Raw genomic sequence first — 24949 nt, 5'->3', positions numbered from 1 at the left:
CCCTGATTTTCTCTGTTAGTTCAGATGTAGTTCTTGCTAGTTCTCTGGTCTTTTCATTTTCAAGTTCATTCTCTCTTTCTATCTCTCTTTCTCTCTCTCTCTCTCTCTCTCTCTCTCTCTCTCTCTCTCTCTCTTTCTCTCTTTCTCTCTCTCTCTCTATCTCTATCTCTCTCTCTATCTCTCTCTCTCTCTCTATCTCTCTCTCTGCCTCTCTCTCTTTCGCTATCTCTCTCTCTCTCTCTCTCTCTCTTTCCACCAGAGAACATCCGCTTTTCAACTCAGGGGCTGTGGCCTCTGTCTTTATAATCCGCAGGGTGTTTCTCATTGGGGTAACTGCCGTTCCTACCTCCGGTTCTCTTCTATACGGGGGTGGTCTTTTGTAGAGCATGTCCTCTAGGACATCATCATCAGACTCATTTGCCCCATATCTTCTGGTCTCTACATTATGTTCTTTTTCTGTACACTTTCTCCCTCCTGATTCTTCTGCCGTTCTTACAGGATATAATCCCTCGGTCATACTGGCATCTCGCCACCTTCTCATTCTGTCATGATGGGTTTCGCGATCATACTTTTGCCCAAACATGTATCTGCTTTTCTCGTTCATGCATTTCACCTTCCCATTCCGTTAATGCCTCAAACTGCGTCGGCCTAGGCCGAGGCTCGAGATTCATCATCTGCTCTCGTAAATTCCTCAGTATGGCCAGATTAAATGAACCATGTTCTGGGAACGCTAACACTCCGTCATCTTTAGTATATTTTACCCAGTTATCTAACCAAATACAGGTATGATACCCATACTTCGCAACCATGAAGGATGCCGGGGTTCTTATCGGGGGCAATAACTGTCCTTCCCTTGTCACTATGTCTTTATCCTTGTCAAACCAGGTTTTAACCTTACTTAGCAAGGATTTTTTCTTCTTTTCCTCAGCATGGTAATACATCTTTCTTATTTTCCACTAGCTGTTTACTCTTACTACAGCTGTACGATCTTTTGTCCAATTGCAGCGCGACTCACACCAACGCACCAATCCTGGAGCGTCTACGTCACTTACTCAGTCCGCGAATCCCAGCGCGACTCACACTAACGCACCAATCCTGGAGCGTCTACGTCACCCTGTGTGTCTCCCAATCCTAGCGCGGCGTACACTAGCACACCAACCTCTGCGCTTCCACCGTTCTAACTCACTGTCCAATCACAGCGCGGTCTTCCTGACGTCAGCAGTCGCTGCAGTCGCTTCTGCTCCTGTCTCCTGTCTCTTCCGACTACCCTTCCTTTACAAGACTACTTGGTAGACTTTGTTTCAACTTCTACGAGTCTGTTAGTTACAACATACAAACATCTCCATTGTCTGCTTCGCTAGCCACAGAACAGCAAAAGACCTTTCCCGCGAGAATTCTGCCTTTCCCGAGAACAGCGCTTACCTCTGCCCTACTACAGAATCGTTACTTCCGTTGATAAAGTAGCACATCCCTCTACTTTACCCTTCTAACAAGCATCAATTAACTGTTTCCCTCCGGAATGCTCCTAAGAGTTTCACAATTAACCAGAATGCCTTCTCATTCACGCACTTACACACCAGAAAATGTAGTACATTCACACAGAATTCTGTCTTTCCCGAGAACAGCGAACAGTCTGTCCTACTACAAAATTATATCATACGTTAACAAAGCAGCACTTACCTCTGCCTTGTCCTTCTAACAAGCTCCGAGAATACCTATTACTTCTCCAGCGGTAAGCTTTAACGGAATACCTTACGGATCCCTGGGACTTAAGACCAGAGTTTCACAGATAACCTTTGCTATCGTATACACTTCTCTCACACAGAAATAAGTTTCTAATGGCAACACATGGCGATGCTACCTTGTCGAACTCAGACAATGCGACGCGCAACTTCAATTGTCACACGTTTTCCCCTGTTTGCATACAGGGCTAACAATCCCGCCTTTTTCCGAGAGCAACACTCCCTCTGCTCTACTACGGAACTGTCACCGACTCCCTACATCCCAGAAGCCGTTCACAATACATAGAACTCAACACGACTTCAACATATAGTGTTAGTACAAATATCAATCAATAATCAACAAGCCTATATACACGCAATTTCACTAGATCAAGACAACAGCTAACCATCATTCTGCTACCAAGAAACTGGTGCAGATCAGAGCTTCCAAATCCCCTCTACTTCCACGGACGGAATGATTTCACAGTCACACACGCATACACACATCATACGCTGGTGGGGCCCATTACACCAACATTCACCCTAAATCACACTATCCGTGCCCTGTAAAGGAGAAACACCTTTCACATATGCTCTATCTAATCTGCCTGTACTTTGAGGTCAATGCGACCAGCTAGTTGCTTGTGGATCTAGCAAAATACATTTCAAAGAATACACAATAAAATCAATAAACATGACCGGAAATAATCACCCGAGACAGGAATTCAAACAGATTGTTCATTTATCTAAAATTTCAAGAAAAGCCAATTAAATGCAAATTTCATTTCTCTCATATTTACCTATTCTGTCTAAATGTCAGATCCTAAGTCAGAACCGGCCCTCTGTAGAAGTATTAGAGTCTTCTGTCGTCATATAGAGTCATCGTCCTCTCCGTCAGCATAGGGACCTCGCATCATCAGCTCGGGAAGAGGTGGCGCTAGACCTCTCTAGTCTACTATTATTTATACTAAAATTTACATTCTATGAAGTAAAATTTCTTTATTCAGAACGGATGAATGGCGGAAATAATGTCATCTTGGTACTTTTTCGATATTCTACGGGTTGTTCTCACGCATAGATTGTCCCAAATAATGAATGGCAGAATTGAACGTCCATGACTAATTCGCTACTTTTACGGATGTCTCTACTAGGTGAATTTGTTTCAAAAATGGGTTCACATTAAGTTCGTATCAACTTTTCCGTCTTTCAGGGGCTTTTGGCAGATGTCCTAGACTTGTCATCATGCTTATGGCTTTTCAGTTCATCGGAGGTGCAAGGTCACAGGCAGAGCGAAGCCTTTCTGTAAATTTCCAGCAACTCCAATGCAGGCTGCGGGTGGTGGCCATTTTATGGCAGGCCACAATGGACAACTTTAAGCTAAATAGACATAAGACAGAATTACTGCATAGAAATGATTATACAGTGTTATTCCCCTGCTAATATCCTTATGTGTGTGTATTTATCTAGCCATTTGCGACATCAAAAGCCATTAATGCATATTAATTATAAGCGCAAAACACCATAACATCACATAAGCAACATCGTTTTCTGTCAGTTTGCTCACCAACTTAGTTCACTTGTTATTTAGCCATGCAATAGCATTCCCACGTATAATTCTCTTGTTAATAAGGTTGATTAGACAACATTTGACAAACTTTTAATACTTAATAATTAATCAGTAGTACTTTTAGTTATAACATGCGAAAATGAAACAGGTATTCGGTTTTAAAGTAAAAACCCTGCTCCATCACAGGTACTCACTGTTTAGAGTACCTGCTGGCTCCTGAGAAGTGCCGGTACTCTCCCATTAAGTGTATTACGGCAGTGCTGAGAAGTGCAGTAAGGAAGTGCAGTTCCTCAGTAGCAGAGAGCACCTGCCCCTTTAAAGCAATGGTGGGAGGACATACTCAGGTATGGACTTGTGAGTGCTGAACCTAGATTAACACCAGCTCAGGGAAGCGGTGCTGGGTGAACCCCTAGCTGAGCTCCTTTGCCAACTGGCATCGGTCAGCAGAGGGTGCCCATGCAAAGTACTGGGGCAGTACCCCACTTCTGCAAAGGCCTGCTACCGCTGCTCCTTTTAATGCTTCGAAAGAGCTTTGCATTTCACAAAGGTTGTAAAGTTTCAACAAAACTAAGCGAAGCTGCGAGTCACTCGACAACTGCGCACCGCTCCTGTCAGTCCCATCATGCTGTCAACAGAGATAAAGGTTGAGTGTGCTTGAAAAATCAAAATATGTCACTTATCTCTTCGAGTAGAAGAACACCACTATTCAGATGCTCTGTAACAACTGTTGTCTGCGCCTGCTTCAAACCCTCAACACACTGCACCATTTTTCTTACAAAGAACAACCGTTTGTGTCTTTTCAATGTTGGATGACTCCTGGTGCCCATACCCCCTTAACTATATGCTCCGGGGTATTAGAAGGCTGCTACCTTGTTAAGGTTACTCGTTCACACTTGAGTAAACCATCTACGACGTGAGTTGGATTTGCAATATACACCTCATCTAATGTGTAAATTATTTGTTGACACTGTCACCATTTTGTTGCTGCTATAAAAGGCAAAGTTTGTTTGTAATTCTCTTTTTTTGTCTCATAAAATACACAACAACAAAAAATTATGAATAAAAAAATAATTTAAAAAAGAGTGCAGATATGAGAGTGTAGTGGCAAGTTGGATTGAACATTAAATGGCTCACAATAGTCAGCCAGGAAGGATTGCATCGCTCTTTAACAGGAAGCTGTGGCTGTCTCAGGTCTGTAAAGTTGACGGGCCCTTGGCCCACATATTAGAGTAAATGACCACACTGACACAGTTAGGTATGGTGTAGAACTCGCCCAGGGCACGTACGCCCGGCCGTTTTATTTGCAGGATCACCAGACCGATGGCGTCTGTGGTGGGTGGGTGAAACGTGTGGGGTACAACAGGCAGAACACTAGAACGTGAGCATCCGGACACTACAAGGTCCACAGCCATGACTGAGAACAATAGCAATGGGAGATAGGGTTTGTGCCAGAACCTTTCGATTACTCACGCTGTACTTGAGGAGACCTTCCTAAGACAGCCCCTTCCCATTAAAAGGTACATCTTGGCCCACTGTGAATCTACTCTGACCTGCAGGTCGTGAATCTGACACCCTGGCAGGGCCAATACAGCCTTACACCTTTCTGAAGGCAAATATCTGGGTCTTATGTATTTGGATAACACTTGTTATTTACAGAGATGAGGGTCTGCAATGTTGAATCCAGTGTGCAATTCTAAATAAAACAGACTATTCTCATGACCTCAAAAGCTGGATGTTAGTGGGGTTAATAGTAAAGATACCATCAAAAACGATCACTGCAACACTTCCAGATCATCCACACCAATGATTTCACTTACCCGCGGATGAAATAAACAAGGTTATGAGCTGCTAACAGCAGTGGAGGTTACATACAAACTAGGCTGCATACCTTTCCTACTCAGTGACGACTCGGGAAATATTGATCAACATGGATTCAACATTGAATCGCAAAGAAAAGACATATTAATGTTTATATATCAATCAGGGGGGCGTGGCCGAGCCAGCCAAGATGGCGGACTCGTCTTTCTGAGGCTCCTGCTCGGCGGCCCGTGCACGGGTCAGTAATACCTGTTCCCGGCTCTCACCATCCGTGAGATTCGGTGCATCCAGCCAGCAAACTGCGGGGGTGGCATCGGCGTACTCGGAATCCCCGAGTTCAGAGCGGCTGCGACTGCGGAGGCTCTACGCGGGAACCAGCTCGCCGCTAACGGCCAAAATGGCGGCCCCCATGAATCGCGCCTGAGGCGCTCAGACTCAGCGAGTGGAGGCGGACGCGATGCTCAAGCCCTAGTCTGGTCTCAACGAGGGGAGCAACCACAGTCCCCGGTGAAAAATAGCAGGAGCGCTTGCAGTGCCGCCACGCACAGACGGCCACCGGGGCCGGGATTCGCCACGGGCGAGGAGAGCGTGAGATCGGCGCCCCTCCCCCCTCCCAGTGAGTGCGGAGTCCGGAGACAGTCGGCCGGACCCGAGGGAGAGGGTCAACGGGGAAGGGGGGGGGGAAACAACCCCACCCCGCCCAGACAGAGCCAACAGCGGGAACCGGGCAGTCAGCAGGTGAGCCCCTACACCCACGGCCACCACAAGGACTCGCGGAGAGATCTCCGGCACCGGTGGAGGCCACGGGGGGAAAAGTCACGTCACCAACCGCCTAGCGGGAAGGACGGGAGGAACTCGTGGAGGCGGGCTGGCACCAGACTCCCAGCGGCGCTAACAACGGGACCCCAGTAAGCATCCTGCAGGACGTAGGATGCGCGCCCGCACCGGGCTTCGGCGTCTGGGAGAGGTGCACCCCCAACTGCGCAGCGCTATCCGCATTGGACGGACATCGGGGGGCTGGTGGCTGGATCGCCTGGGCTCCCCACACATCGCGAGGGCGTTGAACCCCAGGAGGACACAACAGACAGGGGCCCCTCGCAGTGAATACCGCAGGCAGGAACAGCTGGTGAGGGGAACATTCGACGCCGGGAGCCCCGGGCCCGCCCTACATCCCCCCGGAGAAGCGACTCACGGACAACCCGGGACCGACCCCACCAAGTCGGCGCCCGGATCCGCGGACGGCGTGCCCCCCTGCAGAGACCCAGCTCTCCCTGACCGGCGCGGGCAGCAGTGGACTCCTCCTAACCCTGGTGGGACCCAGGATCACCTCCTGGGGCCGGACCACCGAGAGGGCGGCAGACGGGGGAGCGCACACGGCACGATCACCCCCCGAGTAGACGAGGCCCATTCGCTGGGACGAAACCCCGCAGAGGAGCCCCGCGGGAAGCGGAGAAGGGACGCTAGCCACATCGGAGGTGGGCACCACTGAACGTACCCGACCCTCGGAGTGGAGAGAATATCCCCCCTCCCGACATGGGTCGTCAACGCACGACCGGGGCGCCACAGGCCCCGAACCAACAGAAGACGACCCCTGCGGCCCACGTGGGACCCCAATCCAGCGCCGGGCCCACCGGCGAAGATCCTATGTCCAAGAAACTGGACCAGGTCCTAGCGGCCATTGAACATCCCAGAGTGGCGTTAGAGGGAAAATTCGTCGAGCTAGCATCGGACCTAGGCCTTCTACGTGACGACCATAGGAAATTGGCAGATAAAGTCACAAAAAACGAACACACGATCCAGTCAATGGAACCGCAGGTACAACATCACAGCACCCTGAAAGACCTCCAAACGCGAATAAAGGCGCTGGAAGCTAAGACGGACGATTTGGAAGGCCGTTCCAGAAGGAGCAACATCCGCGTCATGAATCTACTGGAGGGAATAGAGGGATCAGACCCGGTTAAATATATCACCGCCTGGATAACAACCTTCACGCCCGCAAAAGACCTCACCGCTTACTTCTCGGTGGAGAGAGCCCACAGGGTACCACAGCCCGGCATGCCTCCACGTCCATTCTTGATGAAACTCCTACACTACCAGGACAGAGACGCAATCCTGCGGGCGGCCCGGCAGCAAGGGAGACTGCAAATAGAGGACAAACAGGTCATGCTGTTTCCGGACTACTCCCGTGCGGTCCAGCAACAAAGAACCACCTTCCTAGCGGTGAAGCGCTCCCTGCGCCAAAAGAACATACAATATGCCCTCCTCTTTCCGGCCCGCCTCAAAATCATGCACGAAGGTGAGACACATTTCTTCACGGATCCGCGGGAGGCGGACACCTGGGTGGAACAACACGCACGGCGCCCCAGAGATGGCTCCAGTCAGCACACGGACAGGCAGTCCGGCCGTTCGGGCCGCCGACCTCGAAGGGTCACCCCCACGCAGCTCGGCGTGCGATCAGGCACCACTACGGCAAGCTCACCGGACCTAGTGCAAATCATCGCGGAACGCAGGAGAGCGCTGCAGGCAGTGGCCACGCTGAGTCCCCAAGAGAGAGGATCCGACCTAGAGAGAGGTCCGCATTTATTCAGTTCGGACGACGAGAGAAGCGCAACACCCAGATCCCGGGAGGGCTCGATGACACCCCCGATTGTGACCCCCCAGACGGCGGACACGCTCATATAACGAGTCACCAACGGCCAACACATACGAGTGCCCCGACGCGACCAGCACGATGGACAAGGATGCACAAACTGATATCGGAGCTTGCCGAACCGGGACGGAGCTCACCCGCCTGAGTCGCACTCACGATGCCAAGGAACACTATTCCCACGGAACTTGAATGACCCGTAGCAGACAGAGTACGGGCAGGAACTTTATAGACATTGACAATATGCAGGCAGCCGTGAGGATGAGAGCCAGGAACCACCGAAGTCACCACCCCCTCAGTTACGAACTAAAGTTTCAGCATGATGCTCCGTTTGGACATACTGCCACGTGCGATATGCCCTTCGTATTGGGACTGTTCCCCTTTGTTGCAGTTTACACCCCCCCTTCTTCTTATTGGTTTATCCCCCACCTACTCCGGGAGCGGGCTGAGCTGCGATTACAGACGACATCACTCACAGACAGACGGTAGGTGGCGGACGCTGGGGTGGGAACGGCGGGCGAGGAGACGCCAGGGCAGCACATACATGCCAACCCAACCACTCACAATATGTCCAACAGAACCCCTAGCACAGACATCAAATTTATCACGTTGAACGTTAGGGGAATGGATACGGCCCGTAAGAGATACTCTGTTTATGCGTACATTAAACGACAGCAGGCCCAAGTCGCAGTCCTACAAGAGACACACCTGACGGCGGGGTAGGCGGACCGATTACAAAAAAAATGGCACGGCATCATATGTGCCACAACGTATTGCGCCTTTGCAAGGGGCGCGTTGGTGTGGATCAGACCAGGGGTACCGTTGAAGGAACAGTTCAGGCTAATTGATAAAGAAGGTAGATTTGCAGTGCTGATAGGGCTATTGGAGGGCCAACAACTACTCATAGGGAGTATATATGCCCCCAACGTAGAGCAGGAGAGCTACTGGGGCAGACTCACGAACACACTGGCACACCACACGTCTATCCCATGGCTCCTAGGAGGGGACTACAATTGCACCCTAGACCCACACCTCGATAGATCACATCCCCCGCAGATGCACTCACCGGCACATAAACAAGCGGCATGTTTCCGTAGCTGGGTCGACCTATGGGGGTTAACAGATATCTGGAGGGCGCGCAACCCCACCACCAAACTCTACTCCTTTCATTCAGTCCCACACGATCTAAGAGTCTAGACAGATTCCTATGTTCGGCAGTGCTTTTACCGAAAGTCCAAGATTCAGATTATCTGGGTAGAGTAGTGTCGGATCACGATGCACACGCGGTGGTCCTTAGATGGAGGCCCCCTTATCCCCCAATTCCGACGTGGATATTGACCAGTGACTGCCTCACCGACCCGGTATTCTGTCAAACCCACGAGGAATACATACAAGAACACTTTCAACTGAATGACAGCACGGCCTCCTCTAGGTCTATAGAGTGGGACGCGTTCAAGGTCAGCGCCAGGGGGTATTGCATCCAGCAAGTGGTGGGGGTCAGGAGAGTGTTGGACAGGGCCCTACAACGAGCAGAAACCAAATTAGAGGACATATCCAAAAGGGTGGACCAGGGGACAGCAACTCCGGCATAACTGTCGGCGGCAAAATCCTCCCACGCTGAAATGCTACGTGATCTGCGCAAATACAACTTTCGGGCATACGCGGCCAGGGCACACCGGGAGGGTAACAGAGCGGGATCACTTCTGGCATGGTTGGTCAAACAGGACACATCACCCCTTATCACAGAACTTATGGCCCCAGATGGACAGCTCAAACACTCCCAAGTCGACATATTTCGCATCTTCCACGACTACTACGCGGCATTATACCGATCCCCAAGTGCCGTACCACCCGGGGACCTCACTGGTTTCCCTGACCGGGAGCCCATGCCTGGGATCCCGTCCGCAGACCGGAAGGAACTCGACAAGAAGATCAAACCGGTAGACGTGAAGCAGGCAATCAAATCTCTGGCCCGCAGGAAGGCGCCGGGCTCGGACGGATTCCCACTCGAGTACTATAGCACGTTCGCGGCGCAACTGGCGCCACGACTGGCCGCCGTGTACGAGGAGGCGCTGGCCAACAAGATACTCCCGGTATCGATGCGGACGTCAATGCTAGTGACCTTCCTGAAGCCGTACGGAGACCCCGCGCTCCCGGCTTCATACCGCCCGATAACGCTCCTGAATGCGGACTGCAAGATCCTGGGGAAAATTCTGGCGGATCGTTATAGCCAAATACTTCCAACCTTGGTGCATTCCGACCAATGCGGGTTTGTTCCCCGCCGCAACACCTCACATAATTTGCGTCATTTCTTCCATATCCAGGACCAGACAAAGGAGCGTTTTCCCCGAGCGGCATGTCTGATTTTGGACCTGGAAAAGGCGTTCGACACCCTGTTGTGGCCCTACCTGTTCGAGGTCCTACAACACGTGGGCATTGGTCCCACACTTCTGGCCTACACCCAGCTCCTGTACAGAGATCTCACCTCCAGGATGAGACTTGGTAAACTCATATCGGCCCCGTTCCCGGTGTCCAGGGGGACCAGACAGGGTGCCCCCTGTCCCCACTCCTTTTCGCTCTGGCGATGGAACCCTTGGCCATGAGACTGCGTCGGGAGGGGGTGATATGGGGGGTCCCCATTGCGGACACGACCCATTGCGTGTCATTATACGCAGACGACCTCTTAATATGTGTTCGAGACATCTTGGATGATCTCACACCGATATGGACCGTGTTGCGGGAATTTGGAGAGACCTCGGGGCTCAGAGTGAACGGGGGAAAATCGTCGATCTTCCCTCTGGGTGCTCAAACGGAGCGGGTGGAGATAACGCTGGGCCCGCATAGGCTGTCGTGGGACGAATCGGCCCCCAGATACTTGGGAGTGCGACTATACCACTCCCCCAAAGATCTCTTTGAGGGTAACCACCGGAGGGCGCTAACGAGCTTGCGGTCGGCGGTGGGATTCTGGAAGACGCTACCGTTGGCACCCATCGGTCGTGTCGCCATAGCAAAAATGATCATGGTACCGAGGATGCTCTATTACTTTGCGAACCATCCTATGGTCCCGCCACGCTCTTTCTTCCAGGAATTGGATACATTATTAGCGACCCTGATCTGGGGAGGGGGCCGTCATAGAGTGGCGTTACGCACACTATACTTACCCACGACGGGTGGAGGCCTGGGAGCTCCGTCCTTCGAGTCATACTTCCTCGCGACGCAGCTCCAGTGGCTGTCCCACTGGACAGCGGGGAGGCAAATAGGAGAGACAATCACCGAGAGAGGCAGAATACCCCTCCCGCAGATCCGGCGACTGCTACTACCAGGTACTACACCAGTGCGCACGCACCCGCTACAGGTGGCCATAGCTCGCAGATGCATGATGCGAGTACACCGCATGTCCAAGGGTCAACCACTATACTCCCCCTTGCTTCCCTTGGTGGGACTCCCCCGTAACGGCGGATACTACACCGCGGGAGCCCTTCGCGTGTGGGCCGACCACGACATCACAGAGGTGGGGGCGTTGTTCCAGGAGGGGCAACTGAAGACATTTGCCCAAATGGTCGAATGGTATGATCTCCCTCCTGGACAATTCCTACATCACAGACAAGTGTTAGAAAGCGGTGGTCAACTCTGGAACCTACGGGAGGGTGAGCCCCCGACACATCCGGTGCTGCACACACTGTTGCGCATGGGGTCCGGCAGTCACCTAGTCACGTGGCACTACAAAGTGATCCGGGAACTGACGGATGTTTCCTTGGACGGGCTCAGGGCGCGTGGGAGGAGGATGCGGGCCGAGCGTTTCACGACTCAGAGTGGCGCAAGGCGCTGGAATTCCCCAAAAAGGTGTCCAGGAACGCTCGGTTCAAAAATATACAGTTCAACATCCTACACCGTGCGTACCTGACACCGGACAAGCTCCACCGATTCTATCCCGATACGCAATTTCGCTGCCCCCGCTGCCAATTGTTGGACGCAGACTTCAAGCACATATTTTGGGCCTGCCCATCCATACAACGATACTGGGGCACAGTGCACCACATGCTCCAAGCGACGACTGATCTCCCGGTCGCCTCCACGTGGGAGGCATGTGCTCTGGGGTTATCCCCGAAAAAGAAAACCGCAAAAGTGCAATGGAAATTTGCTTCTCTGGCTCTCCTCTTAGCGAAAAGGAACATAGCTATGCACTGGAGGGCCCCAGCGGGACCCTCGGAAGCGGCATGGATGGGAGCGTTACTAAAATGGGGCGCAGCGGAGGAGGAGACAATCAGAGAGGAAGAGGCGAGGGGCATCCGCAAACACCCCATATCCATGGAGTGGGCCCAACTCCTCATACAGTTCAAACAACAATTTACAGAAGGAGAAGCACAGAACGTGACACAGCCTAACCTCTGCACTCCTCCCGCCATTTCGAGACCCAGGGATGATGGCGGAGGTACAATAGACAAGTAGAGGGCTTTGCAAGGAGAGGCGAGCGGAGGCACCGTCCCCTCTCGCGCGCCCACGCACCGACCCCTTTTCTTCCCCCCTGGCTTACCCTAGAACGAGTCCGACAGCCCTTCCCAACCCGCCCTACCCCCTCCCCCCCCTTATGATCCTTTCACTAGTTTCCCCTTTACCCCCCCCCCCCCCCCCCTTATACGTTTCCTCTTCTTTTCTCACGGCTTTTTCCCCTTCTCCCCACTGTTAACAGTTGAACCCATCGGCAGTTCAAATACCGATGCCCTAGTTACTGAAATAATTGAATACATTCGTTATCAGGGAGGAGCTACACAGATAGTAAGAGGGAAAACCATGTAGACGGCGGAGATTAAGTGACATATTAGCACCACCGGGATGACATAAATGACGATCTACTGGAACGTACTGGTGGGAGACGGGTGGACTTAGTACTAACAGCAAGTCCCAGAGACACGACAACCAATGTAACTACCCTGGAAAAAAAAGCAATGTTAAGTCACGCTGATGCGCAAAATGGATTCATATGTAATATGGTTGACATGCATTGTGTTAATTTGTACGCAAAACCCTATTAAAAAAATTGAAACAAAAAAAAAAACGTTTATACCAATCAGGAACTGAATTGCATCAGAAATGTATTCACAATTCAGAAAGAACCGAACCTTCCACCGGAAATACCCACAGCTAGACCACTGATGTTTTGGTAATTTATTTGAAATATTTGTTAAATTAAACTAACGTATCCGGGAATCCAGTGCCGTTCTTTGCAAGTTGGACAAGTCGACTTTGGATATAAAAAGTACAAGACTAGCAACAACTATAGTGGAAAGCTGGGGCACTAACAAACCTTTAGAAGCAGGTAGGGCTGAAAGTCTCAGTGGCGGCTGGTGTTAAGGGGCGTAAGGGGCGTTGCCGTTGCCTCACTAGCTTCGGTGTCAGTCGGGACTAGGATCGGGGAGGAGAAGAAACTGTAAACAATGCAGCAGCTGCAGCTCCCTTCCTAAAAAGAAAACGGAATTTGTATTCAACTTGAAGCAGTGAGCATTTCATTTGATTCAAATGAAGTGCTCACTGCTTTATGTTGAATACAAATTCCGTTTTCTTTTTAGGAAGGGATGAGGTCAGAGACCTCCTGCGCATGTGCTAGTCAGGGCGAAGAATATTGCTCGCCCTCGAAGCACATACAAGAACAGTGATGTCAGCCTGAAGGGAGGGGCCAGAGAAAGGGAAAATGGTTTGGTTTAAATGGGGCGCTTATGCTGTGGCCCAGGCAGTTTTAGCAGCGCGCTATTGAAATGAATGGCAAGGGGCAGGGCTTGACTATCTAAAGACAGAGTAGTGGTGGGTGGCAACAATTGGAGCTCCCCTTGCATTCGCGCAACTTTTAGGCCTCCTTATTGGATAATGGGAGCTGGGGGAGTGGGCTGTGGAAGCGTTGGACTGCGTAGCTCTGATTTCGGCATAATCGGATTCGGCACGCTCCTACCCCTCCACGCTCGCGGCCCTGCTGCTGCTCCTGTCCTCCACCGACACAGGTAAGGCAGATCAATGATGAGTTTTGTTAGCCATGCCAGGCCCTGCAGCGAGCCTCCGTGCAGCTGTGCACGACTCCGTGATAGCCATGGTATCTAGCCTGGGGGTCATCACTTGGAATGCCCGACTTAGCCTTTCAGCCGCCCAAAGCCTCGAGGTCGCGTCCACATCCAGTGATTCTGGGCAAATCACGTAATCTCCCCGTGCCTGAATATGTAATGTAAATACGGTGCTATGTAAAGCGCTCCAATACCTTCAGGTCGAGTTTGCGCTATATAAAAGATGAAGAAAAAAAAACAAAAAACAAAAACTGAAGAACCGATTTGCTTAATTAGAACACTCACCGACCGGTTAAGCGCCAAGAGACAACAAATCACTTAGTCATGAGTGCTGTATAATCGGTTTTACTTAACTCTGAGCTGATAGATTCCACTCTACGCACAGCACTTTAGCTATGTCGTCCTTTGCCCGATTCCCCCTCCAGCCCCCTGCTCCGGTCTATCGCACAGCAGAGTTCACTGCCCTTTAAGGTAGGCGTAAGATGTTGCAGTCCTCCGTGTGCTTTAGTACAGGGCTGTTGTAATGCACAAGGGGATGTCAGTGCAGCGCTCATTCACGCCGGCCCCCGCCAGTGCCTTCATTCCGGCAGGGATCAGTGGAGTCAGTATGGCGCCTGGGCTCTGTTATATCTCACGCTGGGCTCCGAGGGCTACCAACACCTGGCCCGCACAGTGTCCCTGCTCCGGAGCTGCCCCTGGTGTAGGTGAAGTGAGGGCGCGCTCGTGGGTTGACTCCAAAGACTGTGGACTGGAAGTTTTAAAGGATGACTCTCCTGTGCCCTACTCAGAGGCCCTTAGAGTAGACTGGACCGTGCCGCGAGGACTTCGGAACCAGGAGAGGTCACCAGCGGTCAGCTAGAACCCAGGCATAGGAGTTCAGTGCCCAGACCCACACATAGGGTTGCTGGTCCTGTGCGGTGACCCAGAGGCCTGCCTATTTACTTCTCTTGCCCTGGAGGCCATGGCAGTACCTTGCCAACCAGCCCTTAGCTAAACCGTCTCTGTGCGTGGTTGAACCAGGTACCCCAGAGAAATAGTGTTTAGATGCCCACTCTGGGCCACCTAGTCCACGCCTGTGCTGCATCTGTATCTGCATCTGCTGCAGGTGCACATTACTATCATACAAAGAGACTTACTCCTCAAACACAACTCGCTAAAAAAGATGATGCCCGAATCACAGAATACTGCAGGTATGCTGTATTCCATGTCTGTGTTTATTGCTTGGGGCGGACACTGGCACCGGCTGCAGTCACAGCATAGCACTGCAGATTATTGACAGGCTGGGGTGTGACAACAGGTAAGTAATTTCTGGGCAAGGACAATCTCTCACTGTATTTGAGCCGACTTTTATTTATAATTTTCAGCAGCTACGAGAAGCCTCAGAGTCTGAGCAATTACTCTTAACTCGGCTCTTCTACCGCACTGAAATAACTTTTAAAAGTTTGTTGCTGAAACAATCAAGATTCTACATTAACCACATGGGCTACCATGGCATTAAGCATGTTTTGTTTCTTGCATTGAATCCTCACGTGAGGATTATTGATCGACGAATGACATTTTTTTCACTCGTCGGGTATCACATTTTCATATGCTGCTTTTCGACTGTGGAACTACATTTATTCCCTCACAGCATCGTCGTTAAAGGCAGTGCATGTTTTTTATTGATCTTTAACGTGAATTTTGAGACTCGCTGGGTCTTGTGTTGCCTCTATTTTGTTTTTTATATTTGCAACAGAGGAAATCTGTGTTTTTTCTAACATGGCTTTAATTGTGGCTCCTGTATGTGATACAAAAAGGCTGAGTTATTATTTGACTTTCCCATTTCATTTTGTTTGAACTATCATGTATTGTGTGACTTTTTTGGCAGTTGCTATTGCATAACTGATGTTTCAAAGCAATTTATTGATCATTTAAAGCAGATTCATTTTCTATTATCTTTGTTGTTGTGCGGGCTTTGAGGATAGTTTGGGTGTTAACCAAAGTGAGAGGTGAAACAACAAATACTCATTGTCCCATATCAACCCTCTATATTAACAAAAGCAGCTCCAGTGAGTATGTAACAGAGTGCTTGTTTGTATAGTTAGTTGATTCAAAATTGCTTTATTAACCTTCCTGCTTTCTCAAATTTGCTTGAAAATGCACAATTTGACCTTTCTTTATTTAAAATTTTCTCCATGGGAGGAAATCCCCCCGAAGGCTATTCAAGTTCGCTCACTCACCGCAGTGCAGTACCACAATAATTTTACGCCTCACCACTTTCAAATGTCACCAGCCGCCCCTGTAATGGACACCATATGTTTATGCGCGGGGCATGGGGTAACAGCTGCTTAGCACGGCCGGGAGGGGCCCTTCCTGCCCATACCCGGCCGGGTGGCATAGAGACTTAAACTCACATTCACATGGTGCCTCACTGCTGCTTCGGCTCAATGAACAGACGGCGGTCTGCGACAGGGGCAGAGCAGAGTTGACTTTCTGCCCTGTGCGCTCATGTTAAGTATGGGGCTTAGAATTGGCAAATTATCCTACAGGACTGGCGATGGTACTCTAGCCGGAGCAGGGTAGGGGCAGAGACTGTGTGGCTCCGTCTCACGCATCGGGCCATGAAAGTAGTGCTTGCTCCAAGACAGCAATTACAGGCTATGTTCTGGCCTCAAAGTGCCTAGAGGCTGGCAGGAGCAGGGTGCCTTGGAAACCTGCCAGACCATCGCTGCTCAGAAGCTGCATACGCAGGCGCGCTCAACATGGTGCCTTGGAATTAGAACACAAGACGATTGCGGTGAAAGAAAATGCAACCTCAGCTCTTCCCTCAGCGCTGCTCTAGACAGAAGTCTCACCCCTGTAAAGTAGTGGGGTCTAGGCCCACATACTTGGAGAACAAAGGACACAGACAATACTGAATCTCTTGACCACATGTCCATGAGGTTTTAGTCCACCTCGGCAATGTAGTTCAGACCGGCCTAATCTCATGGTGTTGAAGACTATTTACATAATTCAATATGGGGTGCATCTGGAGTGGTGGTGGAGTCCACTGCGGAGCTCTGTTTGAAGGCGCTCAGGCTCCATGGACGGCAAACCTGCAAAGACTGAGGACAACATTAATGAGTGGGAGTCTTCCTTGAAGGCCTAAGTGCTTCCCACTTCCAACTGGCTTACCAGCTTCAGACTTCCCTCCTGTGCCAGGACGCCCCTTTCATGGGAATATACTGAGGCCCTCACTGCCGGGCTGCCACGGGACTGTGTGGACTGTGCGAGCCGCTTGTAGGCCGCATGAAGGCGTTGCTGAGGAACTGTCAACGGGACCACATCCAAGTCACTTTTTCACCCGCAAAGGGTGGTTGCCTCAGGCCATCAGGACTCAGGTGCGCGGGCCTTCATCAAATAGTCTTTGGATGACCAGTCTCCGTCCACGACCTCAGTGCCTCCCGGTGCCTGTCATGGAGCTGCTGCAAACATATCTCTCTTGCTGGGATTTCCTCTCATACTGGAATTCCCTGAGGCCCTTGACCCTAGAGTGCCACAGGACTGTGTGGGCTGTGCAGGGCTTCACCTACGCCACCCAGAGGGGCCACTGCGGAACTCCCAACAGGGCCACATCCAAGCCTCGTGCAGCCAAGGGTGGATGGTCCGATGGTCAAGTATGCTCTCTTCTGCAGGTCTCAGGTTCACAGCGGCTCACGGAAGGTTTCTAGTTGGCCAGACCTGCACAACGCTAGGGATGCCTTGTTACTCTCCAGCTGTTTCTCAGACATAGTGCTCCACACTGAATGTACGGTGCTCCTTAGGTGGTTCTAGTGATGCACTTGACAATGATATTTACTGATGATTGTTATTGATCTTCCATGTGATGGGTCTATCACACTGTTTTTTTTCCTCCTCTTCCAAATTCTTTTTTGCGATGTTGTACTGTGGCCTCGTGCCACCCTTTTCTTGCTCATCCATATTTCGTTTCACGTAGCATTGTGCCACTCTTCTTTCCTCTTCTTCTTCGCAACCTTTCATTGTGACATCTTGCCAGGATCTTCTACTTGGCTCTTTCACATGGGCATAGTGCCACGCCTTCTCCCTTTTGACCACGCCTCTTGTTGTGACCTGCACTTCACATGGACCTCCCTGGTCATGTCCTGTTTTTAGGACTGATTCTCATCTCCTCTGTCTCCTGACCAGGCCTCTCGCTGCGACCTCCTGGTTGTGTCCTGTCCTATCTGTAGGACCTGACTCTTGTCCCGTCAGTAAGACATGACTCTTCTCCTCGTGGACCTCTCACGGGTCTTAGTTCTGCTCATGGACCTCTCACAGGTCCTGTCCCTTCCTTCGGGTATTTTCTTGGTGATCTGTGCCCTGGGTGGAAGGTCACCTTTCCTCCTTCACCTTTTCTTCACTCAAAGACACACAGCTTGCACCTCCAGGCTATGCCGTCGCGGCTCTTTATCCTGCCCAAGTGCGAGTGTGCTTGGCAAGGTCGGTCACTCTGTGTGACATGCTCGGTGGGCCCATAATGGCCATTCTGTGCTGGGGTGGCCAACTCGTGCGGCCTCTGTCATTCAACAGTCCTTCTTGTTCTCTGAGGACTCTGTCTCTCTCCAGGATTCCTGCCCTGCTCTCAGTCTTTTCCCATAGGTGCCCTCTGCTGGCACCTTGCGTGCCCGTTCCTTTCTCTTCGGGAACATCTCCTCATCGTGGGCCAACACACACTCAGGTGACACAGGACTCAGGCAATACTTACAGGCTGATGAGCAGGGCTTTGCATGGGTGAACACCCACTTCTGCTGCTCTGCTTCCGTCTTCCTCTTCGGAGCTGCCTTTGGTTTCACTTAGTTTGCTTTGCTGAGCCCTTGGTAGCTTTCTTGGTGGGGCAGCTTTAGGCTACTTTGGGGTTCTCTCCTTACAGAGGTTCTCTCCTCTTCAAAACACTTGGCACCCCACTAGGGGTGTGCGTGGTGCAGTCTTGGCCAGTCCCTTTCTGCAGTAGAGCCTCTTTTCTTACCAGTTCATGCCAGTTGATGCTGCGACCACTTCTGCTGTGGGCCACAGCAACATTCTTAGTGCTGCAGGCTGTTCCTCTCTACAATGTTTACTTAAAAAGGGTGCAGTAACCACCTATGGCAACTAGGCAGCACTGCAACACTATTGAGAGGCCCCAGCAGCTTTTCTCCTCATCAGATCATTCAGTGCTCACTCGCTGAGAGGGGAGGCTACCCTCTGACTACAGATCTCGGTGAGAGGGGCTTTGCGGGGCTTTCACTCACCCCAGGTGACTTTATCATTGGCATCGATGTTTATTTCTCCTTTGAAGCCACCGGCATTCAACGTCCCTCCTCCAAGCACTCAGGTCCTGTTGATGTCTCAACAAGTGGCCACTAACTAGGTGGCACTTCAAACGCAGTAGAAGGCCATGGCCATGGCAGCTTCACAAATGCCGTGGTGCATGAACGGTAGCACTCAGGGTGGGTGCGGCCTCGAACCCGGCCGCACACCTCACACCCATGGGTATGCCACATCCAACTGCTGGAATCAGGCTCACACGACGGGACATCTCCCTCTGGCCAACAAACCTTCCTCAAGCCTGCAGACTCCTTTCCCTTGTCCAGGTAATCAGCGCTGGTGCTGTAACGCTTAGATGGCTGCCCTTTGCTACTCTTTTCCTCTTCACTGTGGGCACTTTGGTGCATTCTTTTTGGTCCTCAGAGGTGCAGGATAAGGGTCTGCTTCTTCTGCTTCTGGTCTGCAGAGGGAGGCCCCCCACACACAGTGCCAGTTGCAACACCTTACCCCATTTTGAATCACCTTTCCTCGCGACCCCACGTTGTTATCTACAGAGCTCACCTAACGCACGATTGGGCAGCGGGCACTTCTTCTGGTCTGCAACTGCCTAACTGGAGTCTTGAGAGTGGGACCTTAGACCAGCTCTCCCTTCCATGCTTCAGGGGACACCGCTAGTCTGTGTGCTGGCGCTGGCTCATGGCAGGCCACTGTTGCAGGGCCATTCACTGGCAGACACCATCATTCTTGCCTGGCGGTTTCAGCATTCTGGCAGGGTGCCTTATGCTCAGGCTGCACTCTCCCTCATGCAGAACGTCCAAGCTGATGCACGCCTACATGCAGGGCCGACCCACTTGTCGCCATTCTAAAGTGGTAGGCTCTAGGCCCACATACTTAGAGAACAAAGGATGCAGACACAGTAGTACAGTTACTGGAACTGGCATGGGGCACATGCGCCTGGCCCCTATAATTAGCAGGGTCACCTGAGACGGGTGGATGTAGAGTATATGGACAGCACATTCCTGCTGAACACTAGAGTGTCCAGCAGGACACTACAACTGTGGCCCAATGTGCACATGGGAAAGCAGATTGTAGGAAGGCCAGTGGACACATTGTCCACAGGTAATATCAATCTATGTTTACCGCCGGATGCATTACGGGGTGAAGATGCTGAGAATGAAAACTCTGCCACACACAATCTTCACTTTGAGCAATCTAGATTCTGGGAATAGTACTTTTACTACAGATACTTTATTGACAGCTTATAGGCAAAGCACAAAATGCAAACTGCAGCAATCAGGCCAAGAGCCTAGGTATGATCAGGCAAGAGCTTGAAGGTGGCTTAAAGGTCATAGGAATGTGCAACCATGCAGCAAAACTATGACCCCCGAACGACGATATTAAAAATGACAAAAACAGTTATGAATCCAGCAAGCTGAATAATGCCTTTCAGAACAAAAGTGTTCTAAACATTAAATCAAGGTAGGAAACTGATACTAAAACAGGGATTACTAATACTAGAGAGCGTGATTGACAGAGCAGTTTTTTTTTTCACTGTCTGACCTGGCATCTGAGCTCTCAGAGAAAAGCAACTGAGAGGACTCCTGTATTGACCTCCTCTCCTGTACGAGAGTTGACAATCTATTTGCAAGTAAAATAAGGCCCTGGCAAGACAATCTGATATACAAGATTTCTCAGCCCTGAAATGGGACTGTACATCTATCCATGTAACCACTTTACCAGATCTGTTGCCTGCTGCATTTGCCTGGGAGAGCCTTGAGAAAGGACGGAGACCGACACTGGGGAAAATCTACCAGTGATCATGGCACACAGAGAGGTGACCCTTTCGGACAGTCAAAGAACAAGAGCCACACCTGGAAATATCAAGGAGCTGGCTAAAACCTGTGTAAAATTGAAGACTTTGCAACTTAAGACAGGTATCACTCAAACTAATGAACAGATGAAGGGGCAGGAAACTTTGATAATGGATATTCAATGGAAAGTCAAGGACTTTGGAAATAGGAAACAGCGGAATAATCTCAACATTTTACGTATGGCTGAAGGAGCAGAAGGCAGTGACACCAGGGCCTTTATTATGCAATTGTAATAAATCAGCATTCCTGCACTTAAAGTATTGGTACTGGGAAATTCAGCAAGGAAATTAATTTCCCTTAAATCTCAAGTAATCACTCCAAACATCTTCTGAATCAATGCAAAAACCCAAGGCTATTGTGATTTCTTTAGAAACATTTCTTTCAGGCAGACTATTTTTTAAAAAGCCTGTCCAGAGTCGAAAGTTGATGGTAATAGACATGTGTTTTCGCTAGCTTTGACTTCTGCCAATCGACTGCTGTAAGGAGGTGGAGAGGGAGACTCCACATTTTAAGACACAAATTGTCAAGCCTTTTATATTAGCCCTGGCTCGGGCTTAAGTCTTGAAATATTCGAATCTTAGACATTTACCTTTGAGAGTAAGCAAAATCTTTCTTAAAAACTATGCAATTAAATTAAATTCTGTAATTTGTAAACAACTGTTGGGGAAGGGGGCCGAGCAGTATGATAGGAGCGTATGAGTATTAGAGCAACAATCTTAGTGTCAGTTGGAATATTTTTTCCTGCAAAGTTGTCTCCATCTACAAAAGCATATTGGGTCTCAGGTGGGGGTGGAGGGGTTTCTATGGGTGGTAAGGTGATTGGGGACTAGGTGTGTGGTGCGACACAGGAGGTTTGCAGGAAAAAGTACGAGTTGAAGTCCCATGTAAAAACAGAAGTGGAAAGAATGACACAATAAAAATGAGACATAAGATCAAAATGGTGGTCATGGATAAGTTCAGAATATTATAAATATATGTTAGCTAGTTAAACCAAAAGTACTTTACTTACAGAACAGGTACACTTATTTAAAACAGATATGATTTGTGTACTGGAAACACATTTCACATTCAAATAGAAATTGGCCTCACAAACCCATGTTATCAGGTAGAGGTTTGCACAACACAACATGCCTCTATCTTTGGGGTGGCAATTTTAGTCAAATGGAAACAGTATAAATGTGGGAAAAAATCTGCGAGTCCAATGGTAAGATGGGCAATAGAAGATATCATGACTGGGACAACCTCTCTTACCATATGTCCATACACCGATGATCCTGAGGTTCATGACTATCTAACCACAAAATGAGCACAATGGCCTACTTCAGTAAGAGTCATTGGCTGTTGCGGGGATTCTGCTCATGCACAGAACTATGCACAGGAAACCAGGACCTCAGCGAATTGTGGTGTACCAAAAAACTCACCTCAGCACCCAGAACCCCTATCCGACTAGCATCAGTGTATCATTCGTTCTCCGCATCATCTCAAAGATACCAATGATTAGACAACCCAGAACAAGCGACTTAGAGTACTCTCAGGAATGGTGGGAATCAGAAACACCTTTTTTGTTATTATTCTCATATCAGTCCACAACTAGAGTGATCAGAGACACAGAAAAGTTTAAAATGTTTATTTTTAACTACGTGCTCTCAGGTGCAGCTTATACAAGCAGGCAAATGATTAAAAATAAAATCATCAGCATTGTTACAATACCATAGAAAATGAAGGGAGAAATCATATTAAAAATGATAGTGGGTGGAAAACAAGTCCTATAATACTTTGTGAACCACCTCCCTTGGTTAGTATAAACTAATAGAAGGTCTCTAGGTTTGAATGGGGAACCCCATACCTCAAAGATCAGCTTAGGTGAATCACATCACTGGATCAGCTCTGCTCTCTGTGTCTGGAAAGACACAGAGAGCAGTATTAAAGGCACCCGAGTTTCAGATATTTGCAGCTGTGTGCGTGTTGTGTCTAGAGCATGAGCCGATCAACCTGTATTCAACAGCATACATTGTTATTTGACCTTAACGGCTTCTGCACACAGTGTTCAGACCAAGGTCACAGTGCACGTCTAGGGATGTGAACAACAGACCGTTCTCATGTGAAGAAAAAGCAAGCAAGCAGTTTTACTTGTAATAACAGCTACCTACAGTGTCGTGTGCAAAAGCAACAAAGTGGCAAGATGGCGTTTTACTTCTAAAGCGCTTATGCTAACCGTCAATGTGTGCACATAAAACCCTATCTTCACTACAGGGCATTGACCAATTTAATTTTATTTCCTAAAAAAACATACTGTGCCCACCAACCCTGTCTCATACCTCTCAATTTCTCTGATTAACAGCGAGCAGAAAATTTATTTTTTGTCAAGGCATCTGAGCGGGGTCATTGCCGAGGTAGTATTGCCATGACAGAATAGTTTTGTATGCGGCAGAGGAACAACTGATCTTATTGACCCGGAAAGTACGAGTTTTGATATAGTACCTGACAGTGGCTCTCCCTTTACAATGATCCTGTTTGACACAGAAAAAATGTATGACAAAATGGCATTGATATATTTATGAGAAGTCATGGAAAAGACAGGGTTTGGTATACATTTCAATAAATCAATACAGATCGTTTACACCCAGCCTGCAGCAAAACTACAGATCATGGGGAAAGAGTCAAAAAGTTATAAGGATATTGCACAAGACTCGACAGGGCTGCCACTACTCCCCTCTACTGTATGCTATATATCTAGAACCTCTTATTGACAAACTTCTAGATAATACAAGGATACAGCCAATATATTTTAATGGCCAAGCGATTAGGATCCTAGCATATGCAGGTGGTATTGACAGAGGAAGTCATTATAATGTTCAGTAAAAGAGTCAGCCATCCAGTCAAGTAAAGTAAATGAACATACATGCTTCTCAACAACCGGAGCCCCCTGCACAACCTGCGCATTCTTCAAGATAACCTCTCGCCAAGAATTCATATGCCGCACATATATCCCAATTCCCTAGGACTCCATGCACCGCTCCACAGGCCATAATCCCGACACCAGAAAAGTCCAAATCATGAGCGACTAAGGGACCCATCAGTCAATCACAATCCGGGGCAGGAGACGTCGTGTTCGACAGACACAAATCCAGAGCCCATTCGAATGGACAATCCAGGCAATGGAAAACAGGTTGCACGCAAGTAAAGCACGAGAACCGAAAGGACAATCTACAGGTCACGCTCAAAGTGGTCAGTGGTAATGTTCCATAGCAATCAAGCATCCGGTTGCGCAGTTGAAGCAGCCGGGGCAGGCTGTCGTGTGATACAGATCGTGCAGCCATTGCGGAGCAAGCAAATCAACAGCAGCACACCAGCAGTCAAGGCGAGAATCAACGGAAGCCCGCCGAAGACGCTGGAAAAAATTGAATGAAAAAATGCCGGTATCACACCAAAGACCGTTTCAAGGAGGTCACAAGGCTGGAGCCCACAACCTCTAAAAAATGCACCAAGCCAGCTGTTGACGAGGCACCGAATATAGTATGAATCAGAGCACCGAAACGAAGGGGGAGACCAGCATTCAAAAGCGCATGCACCTCGGTGCGGGTGTCTGCCATGCGAAGGACAAATGTTTCACGCGAGGAAGTCAGGGTGACTTCTTTTTGAGACAATAGAGCCCTTATTCTGCTCATACCGTTGAACTCCGCTTTCAAGGTTGACATGGAAGGCCAGATGGACACATCCAGTCTCCCATGCGGGGGTGGGAAAAGGACACTCTCACAACAGACTACTTGTTGTGAGACAGTCACAATGTATGGAATCCCCACTAGCATCCCGCAGCATGGTTCATTATTTAAAAGCAAATAACTACCGCTAGCTAACAACGTGAAAGTGGGTGCAATCGCCGGCACAGGATCTCCCTTCAGAATGCAAGCCAAACTCGGTGCCTGAACGCTGCATGCGCCATGCAATTGGCTGTTCCTACAGATTACTGAGTGAGCAGGTGTGGAAGTGCATTCCTCTCCTTTTAAATAAAC

The 24949-nt window shown here is 49.6% G+C and overlaps 1 long non-coding RNA gene across 1 annotated transcript in view; it reads left to right on the top strand.

Moving 5' to 3' along the window:
- The first annotated feature begins 13617 nt into the window (after positions 1-13617).
- The window catches only part of LOC146855217 (uncharacterized), a 52852-nt gene continuing 41520 nt past the window's right edge, over positions 13618-24949 (top strand). Inside the window, exon 1 of the long non-coding RNA XR_014980806.1 lies at positions 13618-13746. This is a non-coding gene — a long non-coding RNA (uncharacterized LOC146855217). The remainder of the gene's footprint in view (positions 13747-24949) is intronic.

This window comes from Triturus cristatus, chromosome 4_1, assembly GCF_964204655.1.
Source record: "Triturus cristatus chromosome 4_1, aTriCri1.1, whole genome shotgun sequence".
In the NCBI taxonomy this organism is placed as follows: Eukaryota; Metazoa; Chordata; class Amphibia; order Caudata; family Salamandridae; genus Triturus; species Triturus cristatus.
The sequence above is the reverse complement of the archived record's forward strand: the minus strand, read 5'-3'. Positions and strand labels throughout refer to the sequence as shown.